Source organism: Peromyscus californicus, unplaced genomic scaffold (assembly GCF_007827085.1).
Source record: "Peromyscus californicus insignis strain IS unplaced genomic scaffold, ASM782708v3 Scaffold_9__1_contigs__length_137607984, whole genome shotgun sequence".
NCBI lineage: Eukaryota > Metazoa > Chordata > Mammalia > Rodentia > Cricetidae > Peromyscus > Peromyscus californicus.
The window spans coordinates 35,899,661-35,914,163 of record NW_026294617.1 but is presented as its reverse complement, the minus strand read 5'-3'; the positions used below and the strand labels follow the sequence as shown (position 1 = coordinate 35,914,163).

The 14,503-nt window shown below is 41.7% G+C and overlaps 1 pseudogene; it reads right to left on the bottom strand.

The window, feature by feature from the left end:
* Positions 1-3,779: 3,779 nt before the first annotated feature.
* LOC128106010 (40S ribosomal protein SA-like) lies at positions 3,780-5,204 on the bottom strand (annotated as a pseudogene).
* Positions 5,205-14,503: the final 9,299 nt, after the last annotated feature.

Here is a 14,503-nt window from a genome sequence, read left to right as displayed (position 1 = left end):
ATTGCTGTGATAAAATACTCTTATAAAAAGCAACTCGAGGAAGAGTTCATCTAGCTGACAGTTCCAGGTTATAGTCTATCATAGTAGGGAAGCCATAATCTGCAGTCAGAAGAAGAAAACATTGAATGTTTGCATTTGTGCCCCTCGGCTTGCTTTCTCCACTCACACAATCCAGGATCTGCCTAAGGAATTGTGCCACCCACAGTAGTCAAGTCTTCCTTCTTCAATCAATATAGTCAGGACAACTCCCCATAAATACGCCCAGAGGTCTATCTCCTAGGTGATGCTATGTTCTATCAAGTTGACAATTAACACTTTACATCACACACAGTGTTTATCATTATGTCACAAGTGTCTACAGCATTCAGCAGATGTAGCAGGCTACAGTGACTATGTTTCTGTAGGCATACTCTATGATGTTCATGCAATCAAATTACCTGATGTGCATTCCTCAGATTATACCCCACTGCTAAGAAGATCTATAAGTCAAGGTGTATATCTTTACCAACAAATGGACAAAAGAGCAGTCCTAGTTACAGGTAATATGCATCAAGTTCTACTTTAATTAAGTAAATTTGTATTTGTCTTAAAATACTAATAAATTAGTTTAAATTAATACTAATAAATTAGTTTAAATTTCTCTAATAGAGAAGTGAACAATTTTTTGAACATTGAATGAGATTTTGGTGCATGTAAAGATAGGAAGACACCATGTTACCAAATACAGGTGGGTCTATCCTCTGACCAAATTTCACCAAGAGGCTGAAGGAAACTGCTACACAGAGCACCAGAGCAACTCAGCCACACAACAGAATAAAATCATTCTTCTAAGTGACACATGGATGACAGAGACAATAAAGCAGAAAATCTCGGGCTTTTTAGAAAGGAACAAAAAAAAAAAGACCTCTAGGCTAAGATGAGACTTACAGGACAATTTTTAGCTTTTTCCAGGAAATGCGAATTTTCAAAAATCAATTTTAAAGGAAATGGAAAAACCCAAATGGTCTTTAAAACACAGACAGTACTGAAAATGCTTTTAAGTAGCCACATTTCAAAAGGGCTGTCCTTCCAAAGGATAGATTATGCCTGTCATGTTTAAACTGCTTCACAGAATGTGAAATGATAACCATTTTCCAACAAAAATTTTAAGACCAGCATAACCTAGATACTAAAATTGGAAATGTGTGAGAAAAGAAAATAGAGTCATAGTCAAATATGGCTTATGAGTGAGGTGCTAATAGGCAGCATTTTATGCATGGAGACAGCCAAGCCATCCCTATTATAATAAATAATAACACGTAAATGACCATGTAAGTCTTACTCCAGGGTGTTTTAGTATTAGTGGGGGGAAAGCCACATGAATAGATCAAAGGAAAAACACCAATCTATCATGTTGATAAGTGACATAAAATATTTAATCAGCTCCACCTCAATCCCACAATGGAAATTCATACTTTAATACTAGCTAATTAAGAAAATGTAGGATGACACACCATAAATGGATTGGGTACCATTTTTAAATGAATTTTGCTTCCCTTAATTGTAACAGCTAATTTGATAGGTATGGTAAGCAGAACCCTTCAATAAGTTCATGGTGAAACATTAGGAAGATAGCTATCAACTTCACGACTAACACAAGAAAATCTGTGAAACTCTAGTTGTGCTGGACTTTAAAAGTGAAAGGAGTCCTTACAACCTAAATTTATTGCTCACACTTCATGGTAATTACTTTTTAAGTCTGAATAGACCCCCACTATGGTGGAATATTTGTTTAACTATGGAAAGATGTGTTGCATTTGTTTAACTATATAAATATGTGTTTCATTTATTTATGTTGCAGAATATTTGTTTATCTATGTAAAGATGTGTTGTATTTGTTTAATCATGTAGACATGTGTTGCTGTTTTACCTTGCCAGCCTAAGGCACCTGATTGGTCTAATAAAAAGATAAATGGCTAATATTGAGGGAGGAGGTATTGGCAGGACTTCCGGGCAGGGAAAGTAAGTAGGAGGAGGTATTTAGGCTGGGGAAAGAAAGAAAGAAAAAGAGATGCCAGGGATCATCCAGCCAGCACAGAGGAAGCAGGAAAGTAGGACATACAGAAAGAAAGAAAGGTAAAGAGCTCTAAGGCAAAATGTAGATGAATAGAAACAGGTTAAGTTAAAAAGAGCCAGTGGGACAAGCCTAAGCTAAGGCCGAGTATTCATAATTAAAAATAGTAAGTCTCCATGTCTTTATTTGGGAGCTGGTTAGTGGCCCAAAAAAATTCCAACTCTACCCACCATATTTGGGGATCCCAAATTCCTCTTCCTTAGTCCTTATCAAACAATTATGTAATATATGCACAATATTTGGTTTAAAGATGTTTACTGAAACTTTGCTTATACAGAAGTTTGGAAGCATCTTAAAGCCTACAGTCATTGATCCCTCTTGTTCTGTGGCAGCTTTGGCTTCTTGGGTTCAGCCCTTCCTTCTTTCCTGACAGTCCAGCCTCTGGTCATGTGAGACAAATCTAATGCATCCCCTTATGATCCCTTACACAGTGTTCTGGTTCCACTAGAGACCCATAACTAATACAACCTCAAAATTCTAGACAGTCACCTTGTTTGCATATATGAAAGAAAAACAAACCTCTCTTTCTTAAGCCACCAAATTTTGGGCTGTCTTTGCTACAGAAAAGTCCTCACCAACCCTCTCATTTGTATGCCCTTTTATGCCCATACCTTAAGGCATCCTGTGCACTCCTACCTGGCCCTCCCTCCACCCAGAGAGCAGCCGCTAATGAAAGCAACTTACTGTGTGTTAGTAAACTAATTCCAATGGCCAGCACATACTAAGATAAGCCCTGTCAGGATCACTTGATGTTTATGATATCACCAGAAGGTTGCCTCCCTGCTTAATTTAAAGCTTAACTTTAAGCTTAATTTTAAAAAGATGAATAAGATATTCCTTCCAAAATGTTAATAGATGTTCACCCTTTCCTTTCAAGGAAAGTGATGACTAATAGCAGAGTTCATGGTGAAATGCTGAAATGTTATAAGGGAATACCAGAATGACTAAGGAACCCATGTATCATGCGAGTTTTAGACACTTTTGAGATGTATCTGATCACTTCAAGAATGAATCTCCTGATAATCTAGAAAGTTGCTTTTATTCTCAATAGCCTGAGAGAATAACGACAACCCTTTAATGTTTTAATTTATCAATTACTTAGAGACCAGTTAAGGAATGAGCATGAAGCCACCCCCTGCCTGAAAATGTCTGCCTACATCTAACAAATAAAATGTCTTATTCTGTCAAGATCAACTTTATATCTGTATCCTCCTCTATGGCTTTTCATTTCAATGGTGAGTCATTGTGTTCAGACTTCCTGAAGATGCCATGAATAGCAATGCAAGTCAACACTTACGTAATGATGTGGACCATTTGACTGAAACAATGACAACATGAACAGCTTCGACAAAAATGCCCAGCTCCATCATGGCAGGCCAACTCCCAATCAGTGTATGAATTGCCTTGGGAGTTAAGAGCATCCTGGGAGAACTCGAGATGTATTCATAGTGAACAGATGAGTAGCCCCAGGGCTAGGGCATGGGGAGTGAAGACGGGAACTGTTGCCTGATTCTCCTCAAGAGATGTAGAAGAAACATCTCCTCCCAAAAGACAAGGAGCCTACAAACAAAAGGAAATATGGTGGTTTAAATAGCAATTGCCCCCTTAGGCTGAAATATATCATATATTTCATATATGGTATATATTTTTTTCTGGAGTAAAGACCTCAAGAGATAGCTTGTAGAAACTTTATTTTCCTTCTGCCTTTTCCCCTTTGCTCAGATGTCTGCAGAGGAGTGCAGGACCACTCAGTGGTGACTCCAACCCACTTGGTGGCCTGCGTTGTGGGAGCTGCTGACCACTCCTCAGTGGCTGTCTGGGTGCTCCAATCTTCAGTAGGGAACTGCTGGATGGGTACAGAGGGCACCTGCACACCCTCAGACCAGTCTGCTCCCTTTGGCTGAGCAGGAGTTGACTCAGGAGATGATGCAGTCTGTTCACCCTAAACTTCCTCCTTGGTCACAGCCTTCTCGGCAAGAGCCTGCTCCTCCTCAATTTCCTCTAGGTCTCTGTAGAAGTTAATCTTGGGTATGTGGTGATATTGTGTCCCCCTATATATTGTGCACCCTAATAAACTTATCTGGGGTCAGAGAACAGAACAGTCACTAGATAAACATTAGAGGCCAGAAAATGGTGGCACACACACCTTTAATCATAGCATTCTGGAGGCAGAGATCCATCCAGATCTCTGTGATTTCAAGGCCACACTGGAAACTGAGCCAGACATGATGGCACACACCTTTAATCCCAGGAAGTGATGGCAGGAAGCAGAAAGGTATATAAGGCATGAAAACCAGGAAGTAGAGCCCTTTAAACTTTTAGGCTTTTAGCAGCAGTTCAGCTGAGATCCAGTCGGATGAGGACTAAGAGGCTTCCAGTTTGAGGAAACAGGATCAGGTGGAAAGTTATCGAGGTGAGGTTACCTATGGTTTGTTCTGCTTCTCTGATCTTTCAGCATTCACCCCAATACCTGGCTCCGGGTTTGTTTTTATTAATAAGACCTTTTAAGATTCGTGCTCACAGGAGATAGTGCCATGCATGTGGAGTACTTCCTGGGCCAGCATCCACCACATCAGACCCACTGAGTGAACTCCCTTGTTGCATGGGATGGCAACATCTAAGTAGCACAGAGAAGAGTCTGCGTCACACAGAGGAATGGTGGGCAGATTGACGTAAGATGCCTCTGTGAGGGATTGGTGGTCAGCCCTAGGATCAATCACCACTAGAAGCTGTGGTTCCCTGAAAGCTGCTTGGATGTAGTTAATGAAGGTCCCAGGAGTGAAACAGCCAGCAGCTGGAGTGGCTCCAGTGAGAGAAGCAAAGTAAAGAACAGCTCGCTGGCCAGGAACACCCTGGAGGGGACAAAGCTGACATCAGCAGGGTTCTCAATGGCAGCAATAGCCCGAGCTGCAAGCAACATCTTCTCCCAGGTGCTCTTCAGATTTCTGATGTAGGTACCATCACCTTTCCTTTTGTAGGTGTACTGCTGCATCTGAAAGTCAAGGTTGGTGCCACCCAAGTGGGATTCTTCGGCAAGGAGTTTGAGGACATCCTGCTCCTTCATCTGCAGGACATCAAGGGATCTGAACATTGTATCAGTTTCCCTTAATGTTATGAGGGGAATCAAGAACGCCATATGGACCCGTCCCAGGGAAGCGTGGAAAGGTGGCTCAAATATTTAAATGCTTGGTCATCAGGGAGTAGTGCTAGTTGACAGGGATTAGGAGGTGTGGCCTTGTTGGAGTAGGTGTGGCCTTGGAGGAGGTGTGTCACTGGGGGGGGGACTTTGGAGTTTCAAGTGCTCAAGCCAGGACCAGTGTTTCTCTCGCTCTTCCTGCCGCCTGTGGATCAGGATATAGAACTCTCAGCTACTCTCCAGCACCATGTCTGCCTGCATGTCACCATGCTCCCTGCCATGATGACAATGGACTAGACCTCTGAACTTGGAAGTCAGCCCCAATTAAATACATTCCTTTGTAAGAGTTGCCATGGTCATGGTGTCTCTTCACAGACTATGATAGGAAGATTCTATTAAGTCTAGCTTAGTAAAATGAGTACGTTTATTGGGTTATAGGAGCATAGGTCACACATGAGCAGTGGCACAACCAAAAAGTTGCACTTCCGGGCCAAGTCAGACCATGAATGGAAGAAATGCCTTAACCAATCTATTCCATTTACATTTTTACTTCTTCATTTTATCCATATGGATGTTTTGCCTGCACAGAGGCCAGAGGAAGTCACTTCAGAGCTCTTGGAACTGTAGTTACAGATATGGCTGATAGGAATTGAACCTGAGTTCTCTACAAGATCAGCCAGTACTCTTAACCGCTGAGCCATCTCCCCCACCCCTTGATATTTTTCTTATGTTCAGCAGGTATTTTGGAGTACAGATTTGTGTCCTAACACAACTATAAGTACATGTCTTCAGGAAAATTACTTTTGATGGGACTACTGTTTTCGTTCCTAATTGAGGATTAGTCAAAACATTAAACCTAAAGATGTTTAATTAGAGAGTCACAACTTTCTAGTTCTATGGTCCATGTAAGACGCATGGCCCAGTGGCGATATGACAAAATGCAGCCCTTCTCACAATGAATGTCATGGTCCTTACGTAAAGAGCACTCTGACAAGTGTGATCAGCTGTTTTAAGCACAACACCTTTTCAGAACACTTGTGGTAGTTAATTATGGCCATTTCTAGCTCACAGATGGCATGTGAAATTGAAGTGCTATGTTTTAGGTAACAAGGGGGGTGGTATAATAAATAAATCATTGTGAAATCAAAGGGCACAGTTGGTGAGGAGCATGATGGATGGCTGTTTATGACGCCCAGCACCTTGGCTGTTAACAGTGCTTTCTACTTGGTTTCTCAGCACCGTTCCATCTGCCACTCTCTTTTTTGCATGGTTTCCAACACAGTGTCTTCTTTTCCACTTGTCCTAGCAAGCCTTCATGGTCAGACGCAATCTCGTCAATTGAAATCATTTGCCTCCATGCGATGAATCTTCCAGCTAGTGCACTCCTCTGCCTGGCTCCCCATGTTCTGCTCACTACCAGGCAGGCTCCTGCTGATGAAATCACCACATACCTACATAGTCTATTCTCCTTCCTTCTACCAAAATACAGTTTATATACCAGCATCTCCAAAAAGTGGTACCAATTCACCAATTGCCACAGTTTCCTGAGTTCCAAACATACACAGAATGAGCCACCTAATTTTACATCCACTGACCCATGACTATGGATTATACAAGTCTTAGCTAAGGAACAGCACACCTGCCATGCTCTTCCATGACCCGGCATATGGAAATATGAAAGAAGGAAAAGCAGCATGTCAATAAATACTGTCAGGTGTCTAACTAACATACACAGAATTTCAGAAAATAGCCAGAACTTTCTGGTTCATTTTCTTAAAGTAAAACACGTGGAATCCTGCTGTCTATAGAAGGTTTCCACTGCTCATATAATAATCCTTCTGAAATATACTAGCCTGCCAGCTGTCAAGGACCTCTTCAAGATGTCTGCTGCAAGGACCTGGTGTTCTATGGCTCCAGTGGTCAATATAACTGGGGCTCTGCAATCCCAGTGACACTGCAAACGAAGGAAGGCATCTCTCTCTGGGAGCCAGCGGCCATCAGTAAACTGCTTAGGGTCCTGTGTGTTGAGCCATGAATTTGGCACAGTTTTTTGGTGATTCCATCTAATTCACCCAACACTGCAGAGTTGGGTGAAGGAGCTGTTCAGTGGTGATGAGCACTGGCTGCAAGAGCAGCCAAACTCAGCACTCACATGGGGACTGTAATTCCAGCTCCAGAGAATCCAACACTTTCTTCTGCTCTCCTCAGGTACCAGGCACACACGTGGTGTACATAAATACATGAGGTAAAACACCATATAAATTAAATAATTAGCTTAATGATTAATTTAATAAAAAGAATTTGTAAAGATCCCTTAGCTTTTAAAGTGGTATAAAAATGCATATTAGAAGATTTTTAAAAGTTACTTCAATGTAAAGTGTCAGGAGATTCAATCAGTTATAAAACAATTAACACTCCAGACATTTAAGGTTTGAAAACCTTAATTTGTCGTAGACTGTGATAAACAAAAAGAGACATAAGAGAGAGATGTGTGTGTGAGGAGAGAGGGATTATTTATATATATATATATATATATATGTATTCATATATATACATATATACACACATACATATGTATATATATATGTGTATATATATATACATATGATGAATACATACTGATAGAGATTCAGCCTAGATCATGCTGTAACATCCATTCCTCATGTGGCATCTTGACTTGGAGCCCTACAGTCCTCATCACATGCTTCACATGTGTGTGCTTTCCTAATGTAATTATTTCTTTCTGCAACAGCCTCTCCTATAGAAGCTGGGATAAGAATCTATGAGAAATACTCAGGTGACAGCGCCAATGCTCCAGTTTATATTGACAGCTGAGGTGAGGAAAGTCAGCTGGGCTCCGGGTCCTGCAGTTCTGCTGTCCCTGTGATCATCCATGCTTTAATCAGCCCAGTGGCCACCAAGGAACCAGACTTACCAGAAGAGCTGTGCTGACAGGAGAGGCTGCTCACAGGCACATCCCTCTCAGCACACACTCTCAGTCCCTTCTCTAAGTTTCTAGTCTAGCTATGTGACGTCTTTTATTCTAAATAACATTGGTGTCTCAGAATACAAGCCAAGTTTTCCATTGCTATGAAGGCCTTACTAGACTGGTATAGTGTGGAACAAACCAGACGCAATATGATGCCTACTTTGTAGTTCACTGTGTTATAACCAAGTCAATAAATCATATCATAAGGATATAGTATATAAGTAAATGAAGAAAGAATAATCTATCTTTACAAATCTAATTACTAACTGCTACATTTCCTATCTATTGTTTACTCGGCAATATCAACATATTTGAGAAATTTGAGATTCTTCCATTCAAAGACTTCAGGCAATAATGGACACACATTTTTTTAAAGGAGAGATTTCTTTAGTTGATGGGTAAGAATGTTTTCCTGCATGTATTTATGGACAGTGTGTCCATGCAGTGTACACAGGGGCCAGAAGAGGTCATTGGATCCTCCAGAACTGAAGCTACAGACAGTTTTGAGTCACCATGTGGATGCTAGAAACCGAACCCAGGTCCTCTACAAGAGCAGCCCATGTTAGTTCCCACGGCGGCAGCAGCAGCAGCAGCCTGCCTCAGCCACAGAGGCAACTATGTCATCACCTGTCGCCAGGCGCCTTTCCACCGTCAGCTACGGGACATGTGCACCTCTTAAAAGTGTCCGCCAGGCACAGGTCCTCCTCTTATCTCTCTTGCCCTTCTCTTATGTTTCTTGCCTCTCTTGCTCCTCTTCCCTGTTCTCTCTGTCTGTCTGTCTGTCTGCCTGCCTGCCTGTCTCATATCCCCACACCAACAAGGCCTTTTGCTCTTTCACTCTCTCCCTCCCGCCCCACTCCTCCAATAAACCTCTTGCACTAACTCTCCTGTGCTTGGCCTGTTTGCTTAGTGGCATACCTTGGCAGGGCCCACCTGAAGGCACCCATTTCACCTTTTTTTTTTAAATCATTACAGCCGGTGCTCTTAACTGCTGATCCCTACCCATGACTTTTTTTTTTAAATATAGGTAAAATTTATTTTTCATGAATCTCTTGCCCATTCTTCTCCTTTCACGTTCTTTCTTGCACACAATTTTGTTTGATTTCTCTTGACACACATAAGCATATTCAGGCTTCAAGAGACATTTTTTGAATATGATTCCTAGCTACTATGCCCCAAACTAAAGATACCAACTAATAAAGCACAGAATGACTAAGGACATAAAGTTGCCTGTGAGAGAGGCCCCTGGTGACATGAATGTAGGCTGAGGTACTGTTAACAGAAACCAACTCTGTGCAGAAGCATCTGAAGAGAAGCCAGGACCAGCTAAAGGACTACATCTCCCACTACCTCCTGTTAAAACAAATATTGTTTTCTATCCAGAAATTCTTTTGAAGACAAAAGGGTCTATAAATGGAAGAGCAGGTGTGTGGGTGCCGTGTGTAATTATGTACTAATAGAAGATTCCTTTTCTATAAGGTTCATGATGATTGAGGGTAAGGTACACAGTCTGTTTTCTAATTACAGTCAATCATTTCCTCCTTGAAGACATTCTGGTAACATGTCTCTGCCACTATTTTTAGATCTATGACAAATCATATACTCTGTACTAATTTAGAAATGTTTTTCATTAAATAGCTCTTATCAAATGCTGCTTCGAGGAAGATACAAATCATCCTGGGATCCCAGGGGTTGGCTCCACTTCAGACAGAAAGGAAATTGAGTCCATTTGAATGGTGAGAGATACAGGAAATGCCAATCTTATGACTAAGTCAAGAAGTCACATACAACATTTGAAATAGACCCATATCACCAAAATGGCTTCCCAATACAATTATTTATTCTTGAATTTCCTTAAACAAAAAAATACTTTTACAGATGTGGCAGTTCATGCCTGTAATCCCAGTACTGACACTTGAGAGGCTGCCGCCGGAGAATAGGGAGTGTGAAGCCAACCTGAGCTACATTCTTGTCTCAAAAACAAATAATAAAGTAAAATATAGTCCTACATCTAAATTACTATTGAAATACAAATAGTTCTGGGCATGTCCATACATAAGCCTATTTTTGTACCAGAGTAATAATAATATCAGCTGTTTCCTGAGGTCAGCTGTGCTGTACATAAGCCTGGAGGAATCCATTAGAAAAGAGGAAAGGGACAAAGAAAAACAACATTCTTCATAACTGAAGTTTGGGCAAGAACTGATACTGGTGTGGGGTTTGGCAGAATTTTTTCTGGTTTCCCATTCTGTGTCAATTACCTAAATTTTGTAAGAGAGGATTCTAATTTCTATTACATACATGGGGGGGGGGGTGGGAGACAGAGACAGAGACAGAGAGACAGAGACAGAGAGAGAGACATATATGTTCAAATCTTCATGGACTCCGTGATTTGCTTTAAGGCAAGTGTTTAAAGCAAGTGTGCAGGGATGTTTCTAAAGTCCAATTCATGATACAAACATAATTATCCTTTTGCCACATGGGGAAAGAAAAACCAGGCCTCCTCGGATGGTCGTTAATTCCACCCACACAGGCTGGTCTGCCAAGCTGCTAAGTAACTAAAATACTGGATGAATGAGTGGATGAAAGAAAGCAGAAGCAAGACCGGAAGCTTCTTGGTGAGAACATGATGCTGATAACATCCTCCTCCATGGACCACGCCCACCACCGGGGACGTGCATGGGCCCTTCAGTTCTGCCTACGAGTGGAAGCCCTCACTATGGTTTAAGCATGGATGGTAACACACAGATTTACATGTTTGATGCTGTCATCATCTAGGCGTACTGGGGGTGGGAGTTCATGCACCTTCAGGAGGGGTCAGAGCTAACTGAAGGAAGTCTTCTCCCTGGTTCCTTTCTTCCTCCCTTCCCTGCCTCTCTCTTTCTCTCTTTCTTTCTCACCTTCTCTGTTTTCTGAATGTCCAGGCATGAACTGGTTTTCTCTGTCCCCACCTCCCCCCACCATAATGGACTGATTGCTCCAAAACTATGAGCCAAAATAAAGCCTTGATTAGGTTGTTTCCATCAGGTATTTGGTGACAGCAACACAAAGGCCTGACCAGTACACCCCTTTCTTTGTCATACCACAAAATCAGGAAGACTAGGTCAGAGAGTAACAGCTGTAATCAATAGTGCCACCCCCAGCCCATCTGCATGGCGCCCATAGTGTCACCCCCAGCCTATCTGCATGGCGCCCATAGTGTCACCCTCAGCCTATCTGCATGGTGCCCATAGTGTCACCCTTAGCCTATCTGCATGGTGCCCATAGTGTCACCCCCAGACTACCTGCAAGACAGTTATCATGTCACCCCCAGCCTACCTACAGGCTACCAACAGTGTCACTACCATGAGGCTTCTCAGCCTTCCTGCTCAATGCACTGCTATATCAAACAGAAAAAAAAATATATCAATGGAAGATACAGATTACAGTACCAAGCAAAATAGAATTCTTGTGGGTGCTAATTTCCTTGAAGAACCTTTTGTGCTGTTACTCTCAAGACTTTCATGTGGTCGAAAATCAATCTCTCACACTCCCTTCACACAATTTTGTTGATTTTTTTTTGACATCCCACATATGCAAAAAAAATCATTTACTCAAAGTGCTTGAGAGGTGGAAAAATTAGAGTTTCATGCTCTGCGAACTGAAATTTATATAGATTTTTACAGCCTTGCTTTTAAAGAAAAGAAAACGTTTTCTGCAGTTAAGAAATCATTCCAACAGATAGGTCTATCTCTTCTACTGCTGTTTCTGGTTGGCTTATGGGTGAATTACCCTGGACATGGTTATAAATTTGAGAGTATAGGAATGAATGAGGGAGGCTTGCTTGCTTTCTTTCTTTTCTTTCTTCCTTTCTTTCTTTCTTTCTTTCTTTCTTTCTCTTCCTTCCTTTCTTTTTACTTTCTTCCTCCCTCCCTCTCTCCCTCCCTCCCTCCCTCCCTCTCTCTCTCTCTCTCTTTCTTTCCCTCCTTCCCTTTCCAGCTGGAAAATATAATGAGGACACAGCTGTAGTATCTAGAAATTGAGGGAATCTAAAAACCATAAAAATAGTAGCTTCCTTTGCCTTCTTTGAGACGTGAACTGTGAAACAACAGTTAAGTTTATCTAGTCTCCTATTATTTATAATGATTAATCTGAGACCATTTTCCCAAGAGAGTAATTAGCTAGGCGATTACTTCAGTATGAATCCAGCATTCTGATTAAATATAGCTTTCCATTTACAAGTATCCAAACATCCAATAAAGCACAGAACAGGGCTTTCTTTCTTTCTTTTTTTTTTTTTTTTAAATCTGAGTAGCAAGAATAGCAGGCCCATCTAACTCCAAGGAAATTTTGAGACAAGTAGGAATCCTGTTAAAGAGGAGCTAGCAATGGAATTCTATCTGCTCTGTTATGTTGGGTTTCTGTCTGCTTTTGTCTGCTACATGCTCAACCTATAGCTCTCTCCCCTGCACATCAGCAAGTTTTAAATGATGAACGCATTCCTGCTGTGGGATGTTCTGTATGGCAAATGTGTTGCTCTGATTGGTCAATAAATAAAACACTGATTGGCCAGTGGCTAGGCAGGAAGTATAGGTGGGACTAACAGAGAGGAGAAAAGAAAGAACAGGAAGGCTGAGTTGGAGACACTGCCAGCCTCCACGATGACAAACAGCATGTGAAGATGCCGGTAAGCCACGAGCCACGTGGCAAGGTATAGATTTATAGAAATGAATTAATTTAAGCTGTAAGAACAGTTAGCAAGAAGCCTGCCATGGCTATACAGTTTGTAACCAATATAAGTCTCTGTGTTTACTTGGTCGGGTCTGAGCGGCTGTGGGACTGGCAGGTGAGAGAGATTTGTCCTGACTTTGGGCCAGGCAGGAAAATTCTAGCTACACATTCCTGTCTTCCAGTTAAAGTATTTGAGGGATACTTACTAGTCCTCCATCTCGCTATTGTCTCTAATGTACTGCTACTAAGAGCAGAACTCCAAATACCAACTCATAATCTATTAATCCTCAGGTAAAATTCTGAGAATTGAGAACTAATTCCTCTGGAACCACAGGGTCTGGTCAAATCTTCCTAGCACAGCCTGCAAGGCTGTTCTTGGCCTGGATGCCACCTACTCTTCTGTAAGTGCTGGCCCCAAGGGCTTTTTGTTAGATTCTGCTGCTAGTGGTGGTGTTGTCTTTAGGGTCTCTCACTGGCCTGAGGATCTCCAATAAAACTAAGCTGGCTGTAAGCCCCAGGGATCTTCCCATCTCTGCTTGCCCAACTTTTCCTATGAGTTCTGGGGGGGTGGAACATGGGCCCTCTTGCTTGCAAGGCACTCACTTTACTGGCTAGACTATTTCCTCAGCCAGAAAGTATATATAATAATTATTTTTAAAGGCTTGACTGTTTATAATATACACAAAAGCAAGTGTCTGCTTTGTTTTTAAACCTGATATCCATTGTTATTTGTTTTAATTTATTCTACAAAGTGAAAGTGGCTCATCGACAAATACAGTATAGCATGCTCATTCTGAAAGATAAATGAAGTGTTTAAATACAAAGTGTACATAGGTAAAGCATCAAACGACACACAAAAAAAGAAATGGTCTCAGGACCTGACACTGGATACCTGCCCACAATGCTGTTTCAGAACACCATCAACAAGCTGATTTTACACACACTATGTTCTTTCTAAACCTAGTATAAAAGTGACTGTGTCGTGAGTCCTACCATCAGAATATGCCCAGGCGCTTGTCTCTCATCATCTCCATGGATACCACCAGCTGTCCTTAAATTATTGCCATGGTCTTTCAAACCCAGGGCCTTCTGCATGCTGTGATCACATTCTCCTCAGTCTCACAGCCTGCTTTGAACACAGGCCTAGACCTTCCACATACTCCTTATCTCAAGGTCTCCAAAGATGCTTCCTCTCAAGAGACTGTTGGGGCTGGAGTTCATTAACTTGACTCCAGTCCAGTAGGTGACCTTGCACTTACAAAAGCTTGTCAGCCTTCTTTGTTACTTTGTGCATTGGGTTCAATTTCTTGACAACCTTAGTCGTTGCCTTCACGAGTCTACTTTTTGCCTAATGGCTTATAGCTCCCACTAAGATAGGGAGTCTGCCTCCAACCTTTACTCTAGGGTAACCATGGGGGTCCTTCACCATGAAGGTAATAAGTGGGAGTCAAAGAAAGCACCCCAGACCTGAGCCACAGTCTTTCTAAACTAGTCTCAACAGTAAAATCCCACCATGCAGTGTACTTATTAGAAGTAAGTGCAAAATTTCATCCCA